At 36.3% G+C, this 27,884-nt stretch overlaps 1 long non-coding RNA gene across 1 annotated transcript; it reads left to right on the forward strand.

The window, feature by feature from the left end:
• Positions 1-2,291: 2,291 nt before the first annotated feature.
• On the forward strand, positions 2,292-27,884 carry LOC133250105 (uncharacterized). Its single transcript, XR_009737231.1, has 2 exons — positions 2,292-2,376; positions 27,391-27,884. It is a non-coding gene; the product is annotated as an uncharacterized LOC133250105 (long non-coding RNA).

The following is a 27,884-nucleotide window of genomic DNA, read 5'->3' on the forward strand; positions in this document are numbered from 1 at the left end:
GCATATGACAGCCTGGGATTTTAAGCATAATTCTTCTACTGATAAATTCTATAACTTTAGTTAAGTCATGGAACTATTTAAATACAGCCAATGCTGAAGTATATAGATGATAATACTATATTTGCTTACTAGCTTAAGAAAAATGAGAAGAAATGTGTAATATCTGAACTTGTCAAAGGACAGTGTACTCAAAATAAATTCAAAGCTACAACTTATTTTAATATTTTTTTTCAAGATTAAGTATACTAGAATAAAAGCATTTGCATAAGCTGTCACCATAATACTAAGCATTTTTAGTTCTTTTATAATACTTTAGATGTTAAATTATAATTCACATATCTTTTATGTGAAAAAAATCTCTGCTCAAAAATGCTGCCAATATTTTTTAACAAGTTCACATTTGTTTATTAATTTTGATATAAATTTTCAATATCAATTGCCGTATCTACAGATGGCATATCACGTGAACAAGCAGAAGAGTAAATGGGAATGATTTAGTGATGAGTTGTAGAATTTAATAGAGATAAATAGACATAGCTTAAAGGTTCCAATTCACTTCCTACTTGATTATATATGGGAAATAATAACTGAAAAAATAACAATTCTGCTTAATAATATACCTTCTAAAATTTAATTAATATCTATTGCATATAATGCATACTTCTTAACATTTCAGGTTATCTAAGCTGAATAGAGCATCTTTAGCAAGCAGGGTAAGCCCAGGATTAGATAAATCAGACTGGAAAAGTAGAAATGAATCAGTACATTCTTATTCAGCAGATTATGTGAGAATCTTTCTTGCCTCCACTTCTTCCTGAATATTTGTTTAACTCCTTTCCAGAATTTACTGAAGCCATGAAATCAAAAGACGCTTACTCCTTGGAAGGAAAGTTATGACCAACCTAGATAGCATGCTCAAAAGCATAGACGTTATTTTGCCAACAAAGGTCCGTCTAGTCAAGGCTATGGTTTTTCCTGTGGTCATGTATGGATGTGAGAGTTGGACTGTGAAGAAGGCTGAGCACTGAAGCTTGATGCTTTTGAACTGTGGTGTTGGGGAAGACTCTTGAGAGTCCCTTGGACTTCAAGGAGATCCAACCAGTCCATTCTGAAGGAGATGAGCCCTGGGATTTCTTTGGAAGGAATGATGCTAAAGCTGAAACTCCAGTACTTTGGCCACCTCATCCGAAGAGTTGACTCATTAGAAAAGACTGTGATGCTGAGAGGGATTGGGGGCAGGAGGAGAAGGGGACGACAGAGGATGAGATGGCTGGATGGCATCACTGACTCGATGGACGTGAGTCTCAGTGAACTCTGGGAGTTTGTGATGGACAGGGAGGCCTGGTGTGCTGTGATTCATGGGGTTGCAAAGAGTCGGATATGACTGAGCGACTGAACTGAACTGAACTGAACATGGTCTACAATCTCAAAATTGACCTCATTTTCTAAAATGGACATGTTTCTGGATCCTAAGAGTCTCTTCCACTTTTTCCATTCTTCATTTCAGGATTCCCTCTGTCCTGCCTGATGGACATATCAGTGAAATGGCTAATTATGTGTGCTAATGAAACTGCAAAGTAATGTAACTTAACTGATGAAAAAATAATTATATCTCCAAGATTCTCATATCTAATAGAGGATCAAATAAATAAGTCTGCAGCAGAGCATGAAATAAATAACTTTCAAGAGTTGTCAAAGTCTACCAAAGGACTTCCTTATAAGATATAATCATAATCATGTGCAAGGTTGAATACCTTCAGAAGTGAAAAAAATATATACCTAATAATTATAAATAAGTGTAGGCAACATTTATATAACAGTTAATATGTATTTAGGACTTCCCTAGTGGCTCAGACAGTAAAGTGTCTGTCTACAATGGGGGAGACTCAGGTTCAATCCCTGGGTTGGGAAGATCCCCTGGAGAAGGAAAAGGCAATCCACTCCAGTACTATTGCCTGGAAAATCCCATGGACAGCCTGGTAGGCTACAGTCCATGGGGTTGCAGAGTCAGACACAACTGAGCAACTTCATTTTTCACTTTAATATGCATTTAGCACTATGGAAAATTATTTACTGAGATTAATTTATAAGGATGTAAATGTTCCAAGGTGGCTCAGTGATAAAGAATCTGCCTGCCAAGCAGACGACCTGGGTTCAATCCCTGGGTCAGGAAGATTTCCTGGAGAAGGGAATGCTTACCTAATCAGGTATTCTTGCTTGAGAATTCCCATTTACAGAGTAGCCTAGAAGATTACAGTCCATGATGTCACAAAGAGTTGGACCATAATTGGTGAATAAGTAGCAGCAGCAGCAAAAGACAGTTATGCACAGCTAGTAGGACGCAGAGTAAGAACCTCAACTTGGACAATGCAACTTGTGAGAATATGTCCCTAATTATAATATTACATTTGCATAATTAATAAGAATTCTGGTAAAACTATGATTTTCCTCCAAATTGATTTTTTATGCCTAATATATAAATATTTCAAGTAAAAATATTAGAAAATGCTTTAATTTATTTTAAAAACTTTTGCTATTGTTACCTGTTGCCTTCTTATGGAACCCATAGATAGTTTACTCACTGGATAATACAGCACTATGAGAAAAGTATATAAAGTTTGCTTGCTATATAGTGTTACTTAGAAGCTGTTCATATCAAGAAAGGGATGGGTAAAAAGTCATGTAATACAGGCAGAAGAAAGAATAAGTGCATAATAGAAATACATTAAATAACAAAAATGGAAAGTGCAAATCATACAAGTGTTATCAAGTGAGAACAGCACAAAAATGAATGAAACACTGAATAAGAATTCAATGAAAGACTTAAGAACAGCATGGTCAGAAAGATCAATGTTAGAAAGATCTCTCTGACTAAAGAATATTGTAACTAAGAATGTAAGATTAGTTGTAGGTATACAGAGCAAAATTGAAGTAATGAGGTTTGAACTAAAACAAAGGTAGAAAGAAAATGAAAATAAATTTATGGTAGAGACTGAGGATAATAAATTAGTGTTTTAAAGACTACCTAAACTGTGAAGGTAAATTAAGAGAAGTCATGCAAGACTTTCAGCTTGATTCAGTGGATAGATTATAAAAAGGGGCATCCTCAGATGTGTCCAACTCTTTGTGATCCCTTGGGCTGTAACAGGTTACTCTGTCCATGTTATTTTCCAGGCAAGAATACTGGAGTGGGTTGCCATTTTCTATTTCAGGGGATCTTCATGACCCAGGGATCCAATGCTCATTTCTTCTGTCTCCTGCATCAGCAGGTGGATTCCTTACTGCTGAGCCACCAGATTCTAAGCCATCAGGATATGAAGAAAACTAAAAGACTTGGGTTGGGAGGAAGAGTATGAATTCGCTCTGTCAGCAAATATTTGCAAGCCTAAATTATTTCAGTCATTTGAATATGATTCTAGATTTACCAAAGAGTATTCTTTTTAACTTCATGAAAAATAAACTTTATGAGATCTTATACAAAAAAAAAGCTTAAAAATAGACACAATCACATTACATGATTAATGCAAAAATGGTAAAAACAGAGTTTAAAGAGAAAGTGTAAAGCTGAGGGCAAAATAATTAAACCTATTGGTTAGCCAGTTCAGTTGATCAGTCATGTCTGACTCTTTGCCACGCCATAGAGTACAGCACACCAGGCCTCTCTGTCCATCACCAACTTCTGGAGTTTACTCAAACTAATGTCCATTGAGTTAGTGATGCCCTCCAACCATCTCATCCTCTGTCATCCCCTTCTCCTCCCGCCTTCAATCTTTCCCAGCATCAGGGTCTTTTCAACTGAGTCAGTTCTTTGCATCAGGTGGCCAAAGTATTGGAGTTTCAGCTTCAGCATCAGTCCTTCCAATGAATATTTAGGAATGATTTCCTTTAGGATGGACTGGCTGGATCTCCTTGCAGTCCAAGGGACTCTCAAGAGGCTTCTGCAACACCACAGTTCAAAAGCATCACTTCTTGGTGCTCAGCTTTCCTTATAGTCCAACTCTCACATCCATACATGACTACTGGAAAAACCATAGCTTTGATTAGACAGACCTTTGTTGGCAAAATAATGTCTCTGCTTTTTAATATGCTATCTAGGTTGGTCATAACTTTTCTTCCAAGGAGCAAGTATCTTTTAATTTCATGGCTGCAATCACCATCTGTAATGATTTTGGAGATCCCCAAAATGAATTCTGTAACTGTTTCCACATCTATTTGCCATGAAGTGATTGGACCAGATGCCATGATCTTAGTTTTCTGAATATTGAGGTTTAAGCCAACTTTTCTACTTGCCTCTTTCACTTTTGTCAAGACTTTCTAGAACTAATACCCAAAAAAGATGTCCTTTTAATTATAGGGACCTGGAGTGCAAAAGTAGGAAGTCAAGAAATACTGGAAGCAACAGGCAAATTTGGCCTTGGAATACAAAATGCAGAAGGGGAAAGGCTAACAGAATTTTGACAAAATAACACACTAATCACAGCAAACACCCTCTTCCAACAACACAAGAGAAGACTCTACACATGGACATCACCAGACAGTCAATACTGAAATCAGATTGATTACATTCTTTGCAGTGAAACCTGGAGAAGCTCTATACAGTCAGCCAAAATAAGACCAGGAACTGATAGTGGCTCAGATCATGAACTCTTTATTGCCAAATTCAGACTTCAATTGAAGGAAGTAGGGAAAACTATTAGACCATTCAGGTATGACCTAAATCAAATCTATTATGATTATACAGTGGAGGTGACAAATAGACTAAAGGAATTAGATCTAATAGACAGAGTGCATGAAGAACTATGGATGGAGGTTTGTGACGTTGCACAGGAGGCAGTGATCAAGAAAACGAAATGCAAAAAAGGCAAAATGGTTGTCTGAGGAGGCCTTACAAATAGCTGAGAAAAGAAGAGAAGAAAATGGCAAAGGAGAAAAGGAAAGATATACGCATTTGAATACAGACTTCCCAAGAATAGCAAGGAGAGATAAGAAAGCCTGCCTCAGTGATCACTGCAAAGAAACAGAGGAAATAATAGAATGAGAAAGACTAGGGATCTCTTCAAGGAAATTAGACATACCAACAGAACATTTCATGCAAAGATAGGCACAATAAAAACAGAAATGGTATGGACCTAAAAGAAGCAGAAGATATTAAGAAAAGGAGGCAAGAATACAGAGAAGAACTATACCAAAAAGATATCTATGACCCAGATAATCATGATGGTGTGATCACTCACCTAGAGCCAGACACCTTGGAATGCAAAGTCAAGTGGGCCTTAAGAAGTATCACTATGAACAAAGCTAGTGGAGGTGATGGAATTCCAGTTGAGCTATTTCAAATCCTAAACGTGAAACTGCTGTACTCAACATGCCAGAAAATTTGGAAAACTCAGCAGTGGCCACAGGACTGGAAAAGGTCAGTTTTCATTCCAATCCCAAAGAAAGGCAATGCCAAATAATGCTCAAATTACCACACAATTGCACTCATCTCCCACACTAGCAAAGTAATGCTCAAAATTTTCCAAGTCAGGCTTCAACAGTACATGAACCATGAACTTCCAGATATTTAAGCTGGATTTAGAAAAGGGAGAGGAACCAGAGATCAAATTGCCAATATGTGTTGGGTTATTGAAAAAGCAAGAGAGTTCCAGAAAAAACATGTCCTCTGCTTTATTGGTTATGCAAAAGCCTTTAACTGTGTGGATCACAACAAACTGCAGAAAATTCTGAAAGAGTTGGGAATACCAGACTGCCTGACCTTCCTCCTGAGAAATCTGTATGCAGGTCAGGAAGCAACAGTTAGAACTGGACATGGAACAAAAGACTGGTTCCTAATTGGGAAACGAGTATGTCAAGGCTGTATAGTGTCACCCTGCTTATTTAACTTATATGCAGAGGACATCATGAGAAACGCTGGACTGGAAGAAACAAAAGCTGGAATCAAGACTGCTGGGAGAAATATCAATAACCTCAGATATGCAGATGACATCACCCTTATAGCAGAAAGTGAAGAAGAACTAAAGAGCCTCTTGATGAAAGTGAAAGAGAATGAAAAGTTGGCTTAAGACTCAACATTCAGAAAACTAAGATCATGGCATCTGGTCCCATCACTTCCTGGCAAATAGATGGGGAAACAATGTGAATATTGACAGGCTTTATTTTTTTGAACTTCAAAATCACTGCAGACAGCGTCTGCAGCCATGGAATTAAAAGATGTTGCTCCTTTGAGGGAAAGGTGTGATCAGACTTGACAGCATATTAAAACCAGAGACATTACTTTGCCAACAAAGGTCCATCTATTCCAAGCTATGATTTTTCCAGAGTCATGTGTGGATGTGAGAGTTGGACTATAAAGTAAGCTGAGTGCCGACGAATTGATTCTTTTGAACTGTGGTGTTGGAGAAGATTCTTGTGAATCCCTTGGAATGCAAGGAGATCCAGCCAGTCCATCCTAAAGGAAATCATTCCTAAATATTCATTGGAAGGACTGATGCTGAAGCTGAAACTCCAATACTTTGGCCACCTGATATGAAGAACTGACTCACTAGAAAGACCCTGATGCTGGGAAAGATTGAAGGCAGGAGGAGAAGGGGATGACAGAAGAGATGATTGGATGGCATCACTGACTAGATGGAGATGAGTTTGAGTAAGCTCTGGGAGTTGATGATGGACAGGGTAGCCTGGCATGTTGCAGTTCATGATGTCACAGAGAGTCAGAAAAGACTGAGTGACTGAACTGAACTGAATAGTAGTCAAATTTCTATTCAAGTACCATAGGTATGGTGTATCAAAAAAGAATGTAACTCAGGTAGAAGAGGATTTATAATCATCTAGACATGGGTAAAGAATACATATATTTTGGGGAAGCTATCTGCATGTATTTCTTGTATTTGGGATAGTTGCATCACAATATAAGGGGTTTCCCATGTGGCTCAGATGGTAAAGAATCTGCCTTCAAAGTGGGAGACCTGGTTTCAATCATATTATATAGAAGTATAGTTTTGGTATTGTCTTTATTTGGAAGTATACTTTTAAAAGAGTTATGAATGCCAGGTTGACAAGAAGCAGACAGTACTGTCTTTGGTATATGTTCACATTGTTGTTACTATTTATTCACTAAGCCATGTCTGACTTTTTGTGACCCCATGGATTGTAACTCTTAAGACTTTTCTATCCATGGGATTTGCCAGGCAAGAATACTGCAGTGAATTGCCATTTCCTTCTTCAGGGGATCTTCCTGATTCAGATATCGAACCCATACCTTCTGATTGGCAGGTGGATTGTTTAGCTCTAAGCCATCAGGGAAGCTATGCTAACTTTGACAAATGTCATTTTCATTTTCCAAATTGCCCTTTCCTATATGACTCTAGATTGGAGTTGGCAAAATGGAGCAAGATTGATATAGATGGCAGATGCTGTTGCAATCCATGGGCATCGCTGCTAATCTTCTGAGTTTCCTTGTGGATTGTAACAGCTGAGTCTGGAGTTCTTTTGGCTCCTGAGTCATTTCCTTCTCTAGCTCTTTGGTTTTTAGGACAGGCATAGCTCCACGAGGAGTGTCCAACTTCTATAGAATATCACCTACTTCGTCAGTGTTGTAAGTGGTGAAAGATGTCTGTTCCAGTTTTTGTTTCTGGGGCAAGGCTACCCTAGTATGTTCCAGTTAATGTCCACCTTCCCCAGAGTGTTGATTCATGGCAACTTCAGGTAGAATATCAGATGCAGTGGACAGAGTCTTATAAAAGTTTCTTCATCAGCTCTCACAATTATGTAAGGCCTGATCCTTATACCATTTCCATTATTTAATATCACTATTAGTGGCTCTACTTCTCTGATTGATCCCTATCTGATAAAGTACTTCCTCCTTCTGGATTTTGAAAGAGTTTGTGTGTAAGATATATTTTTTTAATGATTGATATAATTTATCTATAATACAACCTATACTAGAATATTTTATGTAAATTCTTCTTATTACAAATTCAATTTCTTTAATAAGCTTAAAGTTAGTCACGTTTTATGTTTCTTTATGAAAATCATGTTTTTCATAAAGCATTACATTTAATTTATGCTATAGAATTTATTTATTGGTAATAGTTTTTCCTATTTCAACATTAGGTTTTCAATATCTGTAGGATATAAAAACATATGTGCTGCTTCATTTGTGATGTTGGCAATGTGTTTCCTCTATTTTCCTTTTAATCAGGCTTATAAGGCTAGTTTGCTATTTTAATATATATTTTAAAAATTATCGACCTTACCTTTTGTTGTTGTTCTGCTTTCTGTTGGTTTTCAGATTAATCCAAATTTCTGCTTTTCATTGTCTTTCTGTATTTATTTTCTGCTTATTTTTTGTATCTTTTCCTAGTTTCTAAATAGAAACTTTGATCATTGATCTTATATCCTTGTTAATTTTTAACATGATCATTAGAATGAAAACATTTGCTTCAATCACTGTTTCAACTGAGTGCTACACTTATGAAATATTTTATTTTTGTCATTATTATTGATATCAAAATATTTTAGAATTTCCACTGTGCTTAAGTAATTATTCCCAGGCAGTTCAGTTCAGTTCAGTGGCTCAGTTGTGTCTGACTCTTGGTGACCCCACGGACTGCAGCATGCCACCCTTTCCTGTCCATCATAAACTCCCAGAGGTTGCTCAAATCATGTCCTTCAAGTCAGTGATGCCTTCCAACCACCTCATGGTCTGTAGTTCCCTATTTCTCATGCCTTCAATCTTTCCTAACATCAGGGTCTTTTCCAAAGAGTCAGTTCTTTGAATCAGGTGGCCAAAATATTAGAGCTTCAGCACCTGTTGTTCCAATGAATATTCAGGACTGATTTCCTTTAGGACTGACAGGTTTGATCTCCTTGAAGTCCAAGAGTGCCGGGGTCCAGCCCCGGCTGATCCAGGGTATTCAAAGTGGGGATGGTGTCGGCAACCTATTTATTTGAATATTTTATCAAAGATATAAAGAGTAATAGGATGAGGATAGCTCAGTAGGAAAATTCAGTGGAGAAAAGAGACTGAGTAGCTTGGTTTACACGGGAGACCAATAAAACTTCAAGACAAGAAGCTTGCACCACTTACGTAGGCCGCAGGCATCCTTCCGTTCTCCCGAAGGAGAGGAGACACTGAGGCCTCCCCGGTCGGATCTTAGAAGCCCAGGCATAATTAGTAAGCATGGCGGGTTCCGTGCTCCAGATGGAGACTCAGCCAGAGTGAGAGAGAGAGTGACATGGGGAGAACAGTATTTTGAGAAACTGATCCCAATTCTTTATTTTCCATGGTCTACTTTTATACACTGAGATGTTATGCAAAAGTCACGTGGGGTCAGCAGTCCTGACTTTTATCAAAGTCAGGTGCTTCATACAAATGTATACAGAAGTCTTAGGGGTGTTACATCATCTTCTGGCCAGGGGGCCTGCTGACAATTTATGACCCTCTCCTTGTGACAGCGGTCAGTCAACTAGGACACTTATTTCTCCAGGGGTGATTATTCTTAAAACAGACACCACCCAAACAAAGTTACATTCCTATAGGGTGAGGGTATAGTGGGTTTTAGTTAAGGAAAGAATTTACTTAGCCTAAGGTCTAATGTGATTTATATCAAAGGTTAATACTTATTTCTTCTATATATTCATTAATGTGTGTAAGGGCAGGGGATGTGGAGTCTTAGCAACAAACATTGGCTCAACAAATGAAAAACCCTTCACCAACACAATTTCTAATCAGCCCATTATACTTATACTAATAGTTTTCTAACTTTTCTAAGGAACCTGTTTTTAGAAGGTTTAAAGCATCTCGTGCCTCTCACGGTTGGGAGGCTGTGAGGGATCACATGTGGCCGGACAAGCCTGTCAGGCAGGCTAGAGAACCTTCAGAGGAGTTTGTAGGTTAAAACACTCTTATCATGCCCAGGAATTATTATTAACTGGAGCTCTAAGTTAACTCCTTCTCTGAAAGAGGTGGTGGGGGACAGCCCCCCGTAAAGTCAGGGGTGTAGATGAGCACAAAGTAGTAAAGTAGGCAGGGTCTGGTTATGGGGGTAGATGCTCGAGGATTTCCAGGGGGACTCCTGAGGCTCGATCCCACCTTTGCATATGTCGAGCCTCTTTCCTCATGACCTTTGTCACGGGCGGAGTACCTCACTCTGGCCCCCAACACAAGAGACACTCAAAAGTTTTCTCCAGCACCACAGTTCAAAAGCATCCATTCTTCGGCACTCAGCTTTCTTTATGGTCCAACTCTCACATCCATACATGACTGCAGGAAAAACCATAGCTTTGACTATACAGACCTTTTTGGGTAAAGTAATGCCTCTGCTTTTTAACACGCTGTCTAGGTTTGTCATAGCTTTTCTTCCAAGGAGCAAGTGTCTTTTAATTTCATTCCTGCAGTCTCCATCTGTGGTAATACTGAATCTTACCTCATAAGTAGCCTTTCCTCAGGAATTTTTATCTGGACCTGCCTGTTGTCCAAAGTCTGAAAACAGGGACTTGAATGGACATTGTTCAAGATTAGAGCTGTTTATTGTGGGATGACTAGTTTTATACTAGGTATCCCATGACATGAGAAAGCAATAATCCTCTGATATGTGGTTTTTCATCATGAACAATAAAATTTATTCATAGGACAATTTGAAAAGACAGAAGAAACACTTTTAACAAGTTGAAAGAATAAACAAGTAAAAACTTTTACCAAATTGCTTACAGATATGTAGAGTATAAAACTCATTTACTAATTTTGAAAGTAGCAAACATGGTATCTTTCCGTAGACAATTTTTTAAGGAATGCTGGGGAATGTACCTTCTATTTTCAGTTTGTAGAGAGTTTCCAGTAGTGTTGATCATCATTAAAAAAAAATGCTATTTAAAAAACGTTTGACGACATCTGAGAAAATTTGACTGTAGATTCAATATTAGACAACATGGCACGATTGTTGACAATATGGTACATTTTTAGCATTTGGTATGTTGTTAAATTTTTTGGTTCAACATGCAGAAAATATTGAGTGAATAGTCATATTATTCCTAGATTTCTTTCTAAAAGATTCAGATTTATGTTCTTATATATGTGTGAATGTGTTTATATATATATGTGTGTGTGTGTGTGTGTGTGTGTGTGTGTGTTTAAATCCACTCTGGAACAATGCTAATACATTTTTACTCAATATAGAGAATAAATGAGAACAGGTTGTCTCATTTATGTCTCATTTACTTTGTATTTTTTTTCAGTTCAGTTCAGTTCAGTTCAGTTGCTCAGTCGTGTCTGACTCTTTGAGACCCCATGAATCGCAGCACGCCAGGCCTCCCTGTCCATCACCAACTCCTGGAGTTCACTCAAACTCACGTCCATTGAATCAGTGATGCCATCCATCCATCTCATCCTCTGTTGTCCCCTTCTCCTCCTGCCCCCAAACCCTCCCAGCATCAGAGTCTTTTCCAATGAGTCGACTCTTCACATGAGGTGGCCAAAGTACTGGAATTTCAGCCTTAGCATCATTCCTTCCAAAGAACACCGAGGACTAATCTCCTGTAGAATGGACTGGTTGGATCTCCTTGCAGTCCAAGGGACTCTCAAGAGTCTTCTCCAACACCATAGTGAAAAAGCATCAATTCTTCGGCGCTCAGCTTTCTTCACAATCCAACTTTCACATCCATACATGACTACTGGAAAAACCATAGCCTTGACTAGATGGACCTTTGTTGGCAAAGTAATGTCTATGCTTTTTAAGTCTATTACAAAAATTTCCCAATAAAATGTTGGGAAAGGACATTATGAAAAGTAAACCTAAGACTTCAACATTATTTCAAATAATTCCTAATATATCCTGCTGCCTAGAATAGTGCTTGGAACAGAGTACATGCTCAGTACATATTTGTTGAACAAAAATAATTACTGAGTTAATCTGCTATAGTCCTTTTATATGTATTTAATTATGAAAATAAAATGTATTTTACCATTGAAAAGTTAGATAATAGTAAAGCTAAGTTTTAGAATATAACTGTATTACTATACATACAAAAGAACAGGAAATGGCAACCCCCTCAAATATTCTTGCCTGGAAAATCCCATGGACAGAGAAGCCTGGTAGGCTATAATCCATGGCATCACAAAGGGTCAGACACAGCTGAGCAACTGAGTACACATACCTATAAAACTGTGCTTATTTTATTTATTAAACATTTTATTATTTTTATTATAATAACTGTTATTGTGCTATCATCCTGTCCTTTGGTCTCTACAAAAATCCCCTAATATATAATATTTAGATACACTCTTTACATCTGAAGAGACAAAATATTACTTGTCTTAATGCTGTGCAACTCTAATTTAGGGGCTTGCCTGGTGGGTCAGATGGTGAAGAATCTCTCTGCAGTGAAGGAGATCCAGATTTCACTCCTGGATCGGGATGATCCCTTGGAAAAGGGAATGGTTACCCACTTCAATATTCTTGCCACATAACTAGTAAGTGGTAAATCTCAGACTCCATCCAAACCATTTTGTCTCTTTACTATTTTACTTTTTATCACATATCGCTGCTAATTTCTGGGTCTGTGTTTATTTTATTTTAAAACCAGGCAAATTCAGCTCACAAAGAATGCTTGACTTGAAACTTACAGAAAAAAAATAGTCATATTTATTCTTGACAGGGGAAATATGTTTGAGCATTTAAGATGTGAACCATTATTTAGCTGTGGCTCCTATGCTGTAGAAGTCAGTGTCAACAGAGTCTACAATTACTTTACCCGTTTGCCTCATTTGACTGACAGTAATTGAGTTTGCTAAAGCTTAGAAATATTTTATCACCATAAGGGAGTCCTCTCATTTCACTGCTTAGAATCTCCTGCTGCTCTAGATGATGGAAGTGAAAGGGACATTTTTACTGTGGTTATTTACATGTAATTTTTACTTTCAACCCACTGAGGTTTAATTTATGGAAACTTATAGCTTTTACCAGAACACTACTGTAAGTGGACCATCAGCAACATAAAAATTCACTTTAAATCAGAATTGAAAAATAATATAATTATCCTGAAATTCTTATGTATATATTATATCACATAATGCAGATTAGAAAACTGAAACCATGAGAAAAAACAAAAGAAACCATCTTAAAAATAAAAGGGTCTCCTCACACCAAGTGAGCACGAATTATTGATTAACAGACGTGAGAGTATCAGTGTATAATAGTGCAGATATTATTTTCTCCTTTTGTGGACATTTTGCTGATTATTTTATGGCACAATAAATTCACTGTCCATTGGCACATTCATAATTAGATGGAAATCAAATAAACATTTTTCATTAGTCACTTTTTCCTACTGGTATTCAGTACTCACTACTCATTTTTATACTCATTACTCTAAAAGGAGTAACACCTAAATAGTGTCTACTCAAGAGTTAAAAGAGTCAGACTCAATTGCAAGCCTAAAGGAAGTTTAGATATATTACTTATAAGAATTACCTAAGGGAGCTCTGTCATATTGAAATATCAAGAAGGCTGGAAGAATAAATATGAATTTAAATATGGGTACATATTATCTTGCCTTTTATAGTTTCCCAACATGTATGTTGTATATGTGCTATTAAATTAGATGATCAGGAAGAATGCCATTCTGATGAATTAGTGGTGGCTTAAATAAATTAATGGGCTTTCTCAAAACAATGATCATATCCTATCACTCTCACTTCCTAATGCATACCATGTTATGATGTAGAAAAATCTGTATGCATTTTCACGTAACAAAGTATAAATATAGTGTATAAAGTATGAAAGTTCCATGTTTCAGATAATTCACTTCAGTTCAGTTCAGTCATTCAGTCGTGTCCAACTCTTTGCAACCCCATGAATTGCAGCACGCTAGGCCTCCCTGTTTTCTGGATGTTGAGCTTTAAGCCAACTTTTTCACTCTCCATTTTCACTTTCATCAAGAGGCTTTTTAGTTCCTCTTTACTTTCTGCCATAAGGGTGGTGTCATCTGCATATCTGAGGTTATTGATATTTCTCCCGGCAATCTTGATTCCAGCTTGTGCTTCTTCCAGCCCAGCGTTTCTCATGATGTACTCTGCATAGAAGTTAAATAAACAGGGTGACAGTATACAGCCTTGACATACTCCATTTCCTATTTGGAACAAGTCTGTTCCATGTCCAGTTCTAACTGTTGCTTCCTGATCTGCATAGAGGTTTCTCAAGAGGCTGATCAGGTGGTCTGGTATTCCCATCTCTTTTAGAATTTTCCACAGTTTATTGTGATCCACACAGTCAAAGGCTTTGGCATAGTTAATAAAGCAGAAATAGATGTTTTTCTGGAACTCTCTTGCTTTTTTGATGATCCAGCGAATGTTGGCAATTTGATCTCTGGTTCCTCTGCCTTTTCTAAAACCAGTTTGAACATCTGGAAATTCACGGTTCATGTATTGCTGAAGCCTGGCTTGGAGAATTTTGAGCATTACTTTACGAGTGTGTGAGATGAGTGCAATTGTGCGGTAGTTTGAGCATTCTTCGACATTGCCTTTCTTTGGGATTGGAATGAAAACTGACCTTTTCCTGTCCTGTGGCCACTGCAGAGTTTTCCAAATTTGCTGGCATTTATTGAGTGCAGCACTTTCACAGCATCATCTTTCATGACTTAAAATAGCTCAACTGGAATTCCATCACCTCCACTAGCTTTGTTTGTAGTGATGCTTTCTAAGGCCCACTTGACTTCACATTCCAGGATGTCTGGCTCTAGGTCAGTGATCACACCATCTTAATTATCTGGGTCATGAAGCTCTTTTTTGTACAGTTCTTCCATGTATTCTTGCCTCCTCTTCTTAATATCTTCTACTTCTGTTAGGTCCATACCATTTCTGTCCTTTATTGAGCTCATCTTTGCATGAAATGTTCCCTTGGTATCTCTAATTTTCTTGAAGAGATCTCTAGTCTTTCCCATTCTACTGTTTTCCTCTATTTCTTTGCATTGATTGCTGAGGAAGACTTTCTTATCTCTCCTTGCTATTCTTTGGAACTTTGAATTCAAATGGGAATATCTTTCCTCTTCTCCTTTGTTACTTAGTCTCATGAGATTTTGTCTCCATGAACTTTTAACATGTGATATGCATTAACTGGGGCTTCTCAGGTGGTGATAGAGGTAAAGAACCTGCCTACAAATGCAGGAGACATAAGAGATGCAAGTTCTATCCCTGGGTCAGGGTCAGTTCTATCCCTGGTGAAGGATGGTATGGCAACCCATTCCAGTATCCTTGCCTGGAGAATACCATGGATAGAGGAGCCTTGGGTGCTACAGTCCATGAGGTCACAAAGAGTCAGACCTGACTGAAGTCACTTAGCATGCCCTCATGCACGTTTTAACCATTTATTATTTTTTAATGTGCATTTATGTCTCCCTAGACCATAGCTCCTTGGGTTATGCACAGTTAAATCCTAATGTTTAGCACAGGGCTTATCACAAAATGAGAACTTAATAAATGTTAGATCATGACTGAGTCAATAAATAAATAAAAATCTCATCTACTTAGAAAAAGAGTAAAAATAATTTTGGGGACAATCACTAAAATCATGATTGATTTTGTTTATGCTATAAGTCTTCCCATTAATAATAAATAAAAGTTTAATTTGTTTACTGATTATCTGCAGCTGACTTCGAGTTTCAATGGCTTCAATGATAAGTAGCTGTGACAGAAACTGTCTAGCCCTCAAAGCCTGAAATATTTATCATCTGGTCTTCATTTGCAATAAGAGTTTGTTGGCCTTTGCTAGCTGCATGTTGAGAAAATATTTAAAAGAAAGTAGCTGTAAATTTTGTGAAATTCTCCCAAGTATTTCCTAGATATGTAAATTATTAATAAATAGATTTTTGGGAATAAACACTTCCAAAATAATATTCTCAATGCACTAGTCTGAATATTAATTTATAAGGTAATATCATAAATCTAAGCAGTTTGTTAAAAAGTATGAATCATTTACAAGACACTACTACTCTATTATTGACTTTATTCTTATTTTGAAATTTATCTTAAAAACAAGACTAAAAGCTGATAATTACATATATAAAAATGTTTATTACAATATCATTAATAAGTCATACACACAGGTATGTCTGCCTATAGCCTGAATGCTACTTACGCTTCTTTTACTTAACTATTGTAGAATTAAAAACATGAAAATTACATAAGAAATAACTCATAACTAAACAAAAGAAGACAAAATTGTATACAAACTATGTATGATGAGGGAAAAAAATGTAAAAATTCAAAGGATAATGGGTAATTTTTTTTCCATTGGCATATAGTGTTTTGTGCTCATGTAGTTATTTTTTAATGTGTTGAAATATATCACTTTTATATTAGCATTTCTTTAAAAGGTTTTATGAAAAGAATGAAGTACAAAATAATGTTTATAGTTGAGTCTGAAGAATTACTTGTGTATGAATTATTGGAAGATCTCAACCACAGTATATAAGAGAATCTTAGAATGTTAAGGTTAGAAATAAGGGTTGATTTCACTTATATTACAGAGGAAAAAAATAAAGTATAAATATGGTTATGTGACCTGCCTGAAAGACAATTACTTGTTAGTAGCTAAAATTGATCTACGTCTGAAATTTGCTATAACTCTGTCAGGTGTCCTTATAACAAATATCATTTGCTGTTGGTGTCATTTTAAGAAACACATGTAATAGGAAAGAATATATGTTACAATTTCTTTGTTATTCATTCTTATATATGTTACAGTTTCTTTGTTATTCATTCTTATAGAAGTGAATGTTTTGGTTTCTAATTTTAATATAAAATTTTGGATGTTTTTAGCTTTAGGCAAATCATAAAAAATAAGCACTGAAGTCTATTAATATAAGCAAAGATAATATCATATTACCCCTTTATTTCAGTTTCTATATATGCCTGTCAATTGTTCTGATTTTGGGAAAGACAGCATTTAATTGTTACCTTTACTCTCAAAGAAGTGTTTTAAAGAATTCACAGTCATATATTGAACAACATTGTCAAGAATTCATTGTTTTAGTGTATTTAAACATTTAATTCTTTAGGACACTAATACAAAATAGATTAAGAGAAATAAAGAATTTTAGATTTTAAAATTGTAAATATTTTAAACAATCATATTTACTTGTCATTTGACAATACTATACTGAATATATCAAATATAGGACGCATTTAAATTTTAAAATAGCCCTATTTTTATGTTCTATATATGTATTTATTCATAATATTCATTAATTCCAAAATAGTTTAAGAAAGTTCACAAGAATATATACACAAAAAGATTAATTGCAGCATAATGGAGGAAGAGATGTCTAAGGAAAATAGAAGCCAGAAATAAGATTAGAACAGAAAATATGGCTTAGAGTAATGTATGATAAATTTGAATCTAAGTTCACTAACTTCCAAGGCAAATACAGAAACAGGTCAGTTACAAAATCTGTAATATTTATAAAAGCTAAATATAAACAGTTAATGAAAAATGCAATTGTTCCTTGTATAGATACCAGATTGATTCTCTCATGCTTTTTCCTGTGAAAAATAAAGTGGAAATAATATCCTCAATAGGTATTGCTAATATAAATATAGGAAGTAGTATATAAATATCCAAAAGTTAATTCTTAATCTATGTGCCATGGTTTAACAAAAGATGCCAAAGAAGTGAACCAGATTTTAATCTTTTTGACAATTTGTATTATCTACTGAGAGATTTTAGAATGTCCAGAATAACATTTAATTCAGAAAATTTCTTTGTGTTTATCTAACTTGAAATTTATATTATGCAAAGTAACAGTAATTTGAAATTGTACATCTGAAAGACTCCTAAAATTCACAAAATATCAGTTCCTAATAAATGTTATCACCACATGTCTTAAAAGTGAACTAAGTTGAAAAATTATTTGCCATTCACTTATAAAATTGACCTGTTGAATGAGAACTTGCGACTTAAAAGCTCACATTGCCTTTTCTAAGATGTGAATAAATAAAATAGACATAGGAAAGTCTAAGATTATCTCAAATAATGAGATATGCAATGTAAATGCAAAAAAAATTGTTTCAGAAAGTAAAATAAACAGACAAGAATAAATGCCCATCTTTACACTAAATTCACATATTTAAATCACAATAAGAAAATGTCTTTTGCAAAAATAAAACTTTCTAATGATCCCCACAATGTTATTTGTTTAAAAATCTATGCCTGGTCACAGAAAAGAAATCATTACATAGCATTATTAACTACCAGCAATTAAAAGTTACAGTGAGATGGGCATGATAACCTTGAGTTAGAAAAGTTGATTATCAGTAAGAGTTGATTATGGTAACTTTCCTGTGTGAGTTTGCTAAAATTCACCCAATATGACTTCACAAAACTTCTCATCTTGATATGTTTATTCTTCCCATCTTTTCAACTTGGTTGGCCTTTCGATTTACTTAAATAGGAGGCAGTAAAAGTTTCAATTCCATTTCTGAGCATAGGCCTCAAGAGGTCCTATAGATTCTGTTTTATCTTTGTAACCTGCACTGCCATGTAAAGAAGCCTGCACTAGACTCCTGGATGATGAAATAAGGGTGGCCTGCTTATTTCTGTTATTCCAGAAGATAGCTAGTTATACATCAGACATGACTGAGGCCTTCCTTAACAAATCATATTCAGGCTACCTACCAGCTTACCAGTTGACCACAGACACATAAGAAATCAGTCAAGCTTAGCCAAGAGCAGAAAAGTCAAGCAACTGGCCTATACTCTTTCGAGCAATAATGTGTGTGTGTGTGAGCTCAATCACGTCTGACTCTTTGTGATCACATGTAGTGTAGCCCACCAGGCTTTTCTGTCCATGGAATTTTTCAGATAAGAGTATTAGAGTTGGTTGTCATTTCCTCCTCCAGGGTATATTCTTGACCCAGGATCGTACTCGGTCTCCTGCATTGGCAAGCAGATTCTTTACCAGCTGAGCCACCTGGAAGCCCATGAGCAAGAATACATGTTTACTATTGAAATCTGCTGAGTATTTGGGGATGATTTGTTACATAGCAATGGCTAACTGATACATGTTTTTTCCAACAGTGAAAAGGAAATATTTTGCATTGAATATTTTTCCATTGAGTATTAAACGATTTTGAGTAATTGATGATATAAGGCTATGCAACTATTACATAATTTAGAAGACTGTTTTCCTCTCTTGTTTTTTGTATTTTCCTTTCCTTATTTAGGAGAATATGTATTGTGGATGATATAAAATTGTTAAGAAAAAAAAAAAAAAAGGGATGTTAGAACACATTCCTGTTTTACTCAACTTGGAGTTAGAATAGAACTTTTTTGAAAATCACTTTGCTAATTTCTTGCTAACCTCATCTATATACACTCATTCTAGATACACACCAAACAGGCATAGCCCTGTCTACAATATTAAATAACCTCTGTTTGACTTCATGTCAGACCTTCAACTGTGTTGTTCCCTCAGTATGAAATAGTCCTAACTTTATTTTATAATTTTTACCTCTTCATTAGAATCCAGCTAAAAAAAAATTGTGCTTTTCAAAAATGTTTATACTCAGTACTGCTTTACTAAGACCTTTTTCTTTTCTTTTTTTCTTTTTTTTGCATGATAATTATTCTTGTTCTGCTACAGAACTCTGAATATGATATCATCATGGTGTCCCTGACAATTTTTAATTGGATCTTCATATTGTGTTCTGCTTATAGACCAATGCCCTTTAAGGGTTGAGAACATGTTTCAATAATATTTTACTACCAATATTTTACTACTAGAAAAGTGTCAAATTCACAATGAGTGCTCAGTAACTATTTTAAAAATATGTGAATTAAAGATTAATTTAATATTACACTTTCTTAGTGACTGTTTTAGAGTATGTTCCACATCATACTAAGTAGGAAAACATATGAATCATGTATTCTTAATGCTAGCTGGAATAAAATATAAATCCTAAAAATATCTGTGGTTTAATATAATGGATTATTTCTCATTCATAAAGGATGAAACATGTGTCCCTGGTTGCCATGTAGCCTCATGGAAGTTACAGTTCCTCAACCCTGGCTCTGTTAACATTTTTGACCTATATAACTTTTTGTTATGGTAGACTGTTTCTATAGGTTGTATAACCACATCTATAGTCTCTACCAACTAAATTCCAACAGCACCTTCCTAGTTATGATGACCAAAAATATCTTCATAACTTGACAAATGCCCCCTAAGGAACAAAATTAGCCCCAGTAGAGAACGACTAATATAAATGATTACAAGGAACCATGTTACCTCAATCCATGACTACAGTGTCTTCAAAATATGGCTTCCAGGTTATCCAAGCTCCTATGCTTCAAGATGTCGAAGGAATAGAGCAGGAGAACCCAATGTGAGAGAATTCTACGGCCAATGCATGAAGGTGGTGCAACTTCCTTTCACTCACATTCCACTGGACATGCTCAGTCAGATTCGCTGTTGTTGTTCAGTCACTAAGTCATGTTCAACTCTGCAATCCCATGAGCTACAGCACACCAGTCTCCCCTGTCCTTCACTATCTCCCAGGGTTTTCTCAAATTCATGACCATTGAGTTGGTGATGATATCTAACCATTTCATCCTCTGCTGTCCCCTTCTCCTTTTGCCTTCAATCTTTCTCAGCATCAAGGACTTTTCCAAAGAGTTGGCTCTTTGCATGAGGTAACCACGGTACTAGAGCTTCAGCTTCAGCATCTGTCCTTCCAATGAATATTCAGGACTCATTTCCTTTAGGATTGACTGGTTTGATCTTGCTGTCCAAGGGACTCCCAAGAGTCTTCTCCAAAACCTCTGTTCAAAAGAATCAATTCTTCGCTGCTCAGCCTTCTTTATAGTCCAACTCTCACATCTGTACATGACTACTAGAAAAACCTTAGCTTTGACTATACAAATTTCTGTCAGCAAAGTGATGTCTCTGATTTTTAATATGTGGTCTAGGTTGGTTATAGATTTCCTTCCATTAAGCAAGTGCTTTTTAATTCCATGGTTGCAGTCACTATTATCAGGGATTTTGGAGACCAAGAAAATAAAATCTGTTACTGTTTCCAATTTTTCCCAATCTATTTACCATGAAGTTATGGGACCAGATCTTCCCTGGTGGCTCAGACGATAAAGCCTCTACCTGCAACGTGGGAGACCCGGGTTCAATCCCTGGGTTGGGAAGATGCCCTGGAAAAGGAAATGGCAACCCATTCCAGTATTCTTGCCTGGAGGATCCCATGGACAGAGGAGCCTGTCCAACAAAAAGTTGGACACTACTAATCGACTTTCCTTTCCTTTCCTTTTATGGGACCAGATGCCATGATCTTAGTGTTTTGAACGTTGAGTTTCAAGCCAGGTTTTTCACTCTTATCTCTCACTTTCATCAAGATGCTGTTGAGGTCCTTTTCACTTTCTGGCATTAGAGTGGTATCATCTGTGTATCTTACATTGTTTATATTCTCTAGGCAATCTTGATTCCATCTTGTGAGTCATCCAGCCTGGTGTTTTGCATGCTGTACTCTGTATATGGGGCTTTCTTGGTGGCTCAGTGATAAGGAATCTGTCTGCAACGCAGACTTCCTGCAATGCAGTAGACATGGATTCAACCCCTAGACTGGGAAGATCTCTGCAGAAGGAAATGGCAAGCCACTCCAGTATTCTTGCCTGGGAAATCCCATAGACAGAGGAGCCTCGCCAGCTACAGTCCATGGGGTCCTATGAGTTGGGCACAACTTAGCGACTAAACCACCACTGCTACACTATATATAAGTTAAATAAGCAGGGTAACAATATGCAGCCATGTCATACTCCTTTCTCAATTTTGAATCAGTCACTTGTTTCATGTAAGGTTCTAATTGTTGCTTCTAATTGTTGCTTCTTCACCCACATATAGGTTTCTCAGGAGATGGTTAAACTTCAGTGTTCAGTTCTAACGGTTGCTTCTTGACCTGCATACAGATTTCTCAGGAGGCAGGTCAGGTGGTCTGGTATTCCTATTTCTTGAAGAATTTCCCACAGTTTGTTGTGATCAACACAGTCAAAAGCTTTAGCGTGACCAGTAAAGCAGAAATATATGTTTTTCTGGAACTCTCTTGCTTTTCTGATAATCAAGCAGATGTTGGCAATTTGATCTCTGGTTCTTCTACCATTTCTAAATCTAGCTTGAATATCTGAAAGTTCATGGTTCATGTACTGTTGAAGCCTGACTTGGAGAACTTTGAGCATTACTTTGCTAGTGCGTGAGATGAGTGCAATTGTGCAGTAGTTTGAGCATTCTTTGGCATTGCCTTTCTTAGGGATTGGAATGAAAACTGACCTTTTCCAGTCCTGTGGCCACTGCTGAGTTTTCCAAATTTGTTGGCATATTGAGTGCAGCAGGTTCACAGCATCATCTTTCAGGATTTGGAATAGCTCAACTGGAATTCTGTCACCTCCACTAGCTTTGTTCATAGTGATACTTCCTAAGGCCCACTTGACTTCTCATTCCAGGATGTCTGGCTCTAGGTGAGTAATTGCACCATCGTGATTATCTGGGTCTTGAAGAACTTTTTTGTATAGTTCTTCTGCGTATTCTTGCCACTTCTTTATATTTTCTGCTCTTGTTAGGTCCATATGATTTCTGTCCTTTATTGTGCCCATCTTTACATGAAATGTTTCCTTGGTATCTCCAATTTTCTTGAAGAGATCTCTAGTCTTTCCCGTTATATTGCTTTCCTCTATTTCTTTGCACTGATCACTGAGGCAGGCTTTCTTATATCTGCTTTCTATTCTTGGGAAGTCTGTATTCAAAAAGGCATATTTTTCTTTTCTCCTTTGCCTTTTGCTTCTCTTATTTTCTCAGCTATTTGCAAGGCCTCCTCAGACAACCACTTTGCCTTTTTGCATTTCTTTTAATTGGGAATGTTCTTGATCACTGCCTTCTGTACAATGTCAAAAACCTCTGTCCATAGTTCTTCAGGCACTCTGTCTATCAGATCTAATCCCTTGAATCTATTTGTCACTTTCACTGTATAATCCTAAAGGAATTGATTTATGTCATACCTGAATGGCTTAGTGGTTTTCCCTACTTTCTTTAAGTCTGAATTTGGCAATAAGGAGTTCATGATTTGAGCCACAGTCAGCTCCTGGTCTTATTTTGGCTGACTGTGTAGAGCTTCTACATCTTTGGCTGCAAAGAACATAATCAATCTGATTTCAGTATTGACCATTTGATGATGTCATGTGTAGTGTCTTCTTTTGTGTTGTTGTAAGTGGGTGTTTGCTATGACCAAAACAGTCTCTTGGCAAAACAGTGTTTGCATTTGCCCTGCTTCATTTTGTTCTCCAAGCCAATTTGCCTGCTACTCCAGGTATCTCCTGACTTCCTACTTTGCATTGTAGTCCCCTATAATGAAAAGGACACTTTTTTATGGTGGGGGGCGGGGTGTTAGTTCTGGAAGGTGTTGTACATCTTCCTAGAACCATTCAACTTCAGCTACTTTAGCATACTGGTCAGGCTATAGACTTGGATTACTGTGAAAGTACTGTGAAAGAAAGGTTTTCCTTGGAAATGAACAAATCATTCTGTTGTTTTTAAGACTGCAACCAAGTACTGCATTTCAGACTCTTTTGTTGACTATGAGGGCTACTCCATTTCTTCTTTCTACTCTTGCCCACATTAGTAAATATAATGGTCATCTGATTTAAATTCACCCATCCCAGTCCATTTTAATTTGCTGATTCCTACAATGTTGATGTTCACTCTTGCCATCTCCTGTTTGATCATTTCCAATTTTCCTTGATTCATGGACTTAATATTCCAGGTTCCTATGCAATAATGCTCTTTAGAGCTTTGGAATTTACTTCCATCATCAGTCACATCCACAGCTGAGTGTTGTTTTTGCTTTGGCTCTGTCTCTTCATTCTTTCTGGAGTTATTTCTCCACTCTTCTCTAGTAGCATATCGGGCACCTACTGACCTAGGGAGTTCATCTTTCAGTGTCTTATCTTTTTGTCTTTTCATGCTATTCATGGGGTTCTCAAGGCATGAATACGGAAGTGTTTTTCCATTCTCTTTTCCAGTGGATCATGTTTTGTCAGTGATCATATTTAGGAGAAACAAAGGAATCCATAGTCAGCCCTCCAAATCCACAGGTTTCATATCCACAAATTCAACTAACTGTGGATCAAAAATATTTGAAAAAGTTTCCAGAAAGTTTCAAAAAGCAAAACTTGATTGGGTGATGTAGCGGTGGGGAAAATCTTATGAAGGCAGTCAAAAGGTACAAACTTCCAGTTATAAGGTAAATAAGTACTGAAATTTACAATGTGATAAGTATAATTAATTAACCCTGTCATATATTATATATGAAATCTTTAACAGAGCAGCACTTAAGGTTTGCCATCATAAGAATAGCATTCTTTTCTCTTTGTTGAATATTGTACCTAAGAAATGAGTAATATTCTATAAACTTATTGTGATAATAACTTCATGAAGTAAATCAAATCATTAACACCCTTATGGCAGAAAGTGAAGAGGAATTGAACAGCCTCTTGATCAAAGTGAAAGAGGAAGTATGAAAATGCTGGCTTAAAATTCAACTTTCAAAAAACTAAGATCATGGCATCTGGTCCTATCACTTCATGGCAAATAGATGGGGAAACAGTGGAAACAGTGACAGACTTTATTTTCTTGGTCTCCAAAATCACTGCAGACTGTGACTGCAACCATAAAATTAAAAGACATTTGCTCCTTGAAAGAAAAGCTATGACCAACCAAGGCAACATATTAAAAAGCAGAGACATTACTTTGCTGACAAAGGTCCGTCTGGTCAAAGCTATGGTTTTTCCAGTAGTCATGTATGGATGTGAAAGTTGGACTATAAAGAAAGCAAAGCATCAAATAATTGATGCTTTTGAACTGTGGCGTTGGAGAAGACTCTTGAGAGTCCCTTGGACTGGAAGGAGATCCAACCAGTCCATCCTAAAGGAAATCAGCCCTGAATATTCATTGGAAGGACTGATGCTGAAGTTGAATGGCATTGAAACATGTAAAATATCATGTATGAAATGAGATGCCAGTCCAGGTTCGATGCACGATACTGGACGCTTGGGGCTAGTGCACTGGGACGACCCAGAAGGATGGTATGGGGAGGGAGGGGGGAGGAGGGTTCAAGATGGGGAACACATGTATACCTGTGGTGGATTCATTTTGATATTTGGCAAAACTAATACAATTATGTAAAGTTTTAAAATTAAATAAAAATTAAAAAAAAAAAAAAACTCCAGTACTTTGGCCACCTGGTGTGAAAAACTGACTCACTGGAAAAGACCCTGATTCTGGAAACTATTGAAAGTAGGAGGAGAAGGTGACCTCTCATTCAGAGGATGAGATGGTTTGATAGCATCACCAATTCGATGGATTTGAGTTTGAGCAAGCTCCGGGAGTTGTTGGTGCACAGGGAAGCCTGACTTGCTGCAGTCACAAAGAGTGGGGGTCACAAAGAGTCAGACACAACCGAGCAACTGAACTGAACTGAACCTTATATAACATATGTCAACTATATCTCACTATATTGGTGGAAAAAGCAAAATTTGAATTTGCAATGTACTGGCAACTGTTTACATAAGATTTACATTATATTTGCAATAATTTTCAAAATATATACATTTTATTAGACATAAGTAATATAGAGATGATTTGAAGCCTATGTGAGGATACGAGCAAACTATATAAAAATACTGTAGCATTTTATATAAATGACTTGATTGCCCACAGATTTTGGTATCCCTGAAGTGGGTGGGGTGCTGTAACCAATCCCCCGTGGATACAAAGGAACAACTGTAGCTGACAGAAACCAAGCTAGTAAATGCTATGCTCATGTATTTGTCTTCCTTAAATTCATGTGTCACCAAACAAGATTGTCTTTGTTTAATTAACACTGAAATTTAGGGATCATAAAGGAACTGAGTAATAGAAATAAGCCTTCATTTCAACAATGCATTACCAATGTGACTAAAAAAATTTGGTGTTGACTGTTAAAAACAACAGCAGAAAAAAAGTAACAGCAATTTTTTTTTCATAATAAATAATTCAAAAATAATAAAATAGCCCTGGAAGCATCAGAATAATTCTCAGATGTTTAAGTTATTACATCTTAAAGCAGATGTCCAAGGATATAATGAATCAATCAACAGATTTTTTTTTAATTTTATAAATGTCATTCACCAAAGATTCTTTTTTAAAGTATAACACAGTACTCACAAAATGAAAAACACTTTTTCTGGGCCTCAGTAATTATGTTACAGAGCAACTTTCCCTTCTTATTGCTGGATTTCTCAAAATTGCAAGAATCTTCTTGTTTGAAATTTCTCCAGTACTTAGTAGAAATATAAATTTTTCAAATTCAACACAGAGATAGTTTTATAAATTCCTTAATATTAGCAAGTAGGTTCAGAGCAGAAAAATATCTTTTCTAGAAACTAATAAGTTTTTCTTTGATTTGAAAGCTAAATTATAAACTATATATGACTGAAGATACACTTTAAAAGTTATTACTTAAATGTATTTTTTTAAGATTTAAAAATATCATTAATGTAATAAAGCTTCCTTTTACAGATTCAAATCACTGTGCACACCTATTCACAAGCTCCTTCATGTTGAAATTCAAAAAGAGTGACTCTGAATGAAATCTTAATGAGTGCTGAGTAGGTTCCATTACTATATACAGTGCCTTGCCCAGTTAATAATGCAAGAAAACTAAATGACAGGGCTGCAGTGAGAGGTGGTCACAGTTTTAATGACTGTATTCAAGAGGTTTCATAAATCTCCACTAAAATAAAAGACTAACTCCTAGAAGGAAGTGGCATTACAGTTCGGAAGAGCTGGCAGAACTGATTATAAATAAATTGAACCATAATATTCACATTCATCCACTCCAAGTAATTTTTCTCTTAGTATTTAGAGAGATATCTATTATTTGGTCCTTAACTCAGAAAATGAAGGATATATAGAAATAAGATATAGAGATATACATACATTTATATTACTATATGTGTACATATTCCCAATACATGTTTATGTATTAATTTTGTGATTTTTCCCTTTCTATAAACAGAATTATACTTGAATGACACTTGAAATGAGTTTGAACGATTACTATTTTTCATTTAATATATGTTTTAGAATGATGATTGGCATACGTATAATCTTTGCCACTGAAATGAATGCATATATACATTCAAATTCTTGGAAAATATATTTATGAATTTAGAGATGCAGATATTTTGTAATTAAGGTGCTATAATTGCCTTTCAATTAATTCTCCATTTAATAACAGAAAATATATCAAATTTTTGTCACAAACAGCACAGCAATTTCTTATGGATAATGTATTTATATTTCCAGAATGGACTTTTCTACCACAGTTCAAAGCAGGATACAGAAACCACCATAGGTATTCTTAAACATGAGGAAATTTCATACAGGAAATTCTGTGCTTACAAAAACATTGCCAAGACTGAAGCAACAGTTTCTAAGCTGAGTCTCCTGGAGTAACTCCTGGTCCTGTACAGAACTGACTTACTAAAAGAGCACTACCTCTGAGGTCACAGCTGGGAATATGCCAGAAACAAGATTCTCTGACTTTGCCAACACAGCCCAACACTCAGGAGGCTGCAAAATGTGCTCGTATTGCTGCAGCCTGCTACACCAGGCCAAGGTTCTGTACCTTTTGCTTGTCAACATCTAGAAAGTTGGAGTTGGGACCCTTCAGAATCACTGTTGGAAATCATCATATCTCCTGAGCATTGTTTGACATTAAAGGTCAAAACCACAGGAAGATGGTTTCTGATTAATTTGTCCCTTTCAGACCTTGCCATAATACATACTTGGTAACCAAA

This window comes from Bos javanicus, chromosome 6 (genome assembly GCF_032452875.1).
Source record: "Bos javanicus breed banteng chromosome 6, ARS-OSU_banteng_1.0, whole genome shotgun sequence".
In the NCBI taxonomy this organism is placed as follows: Eukaryota; Metazoa; Chordata; class Mammalia; order Artiodactyla; family Bovidae; genus Bos; species Bos javanicus.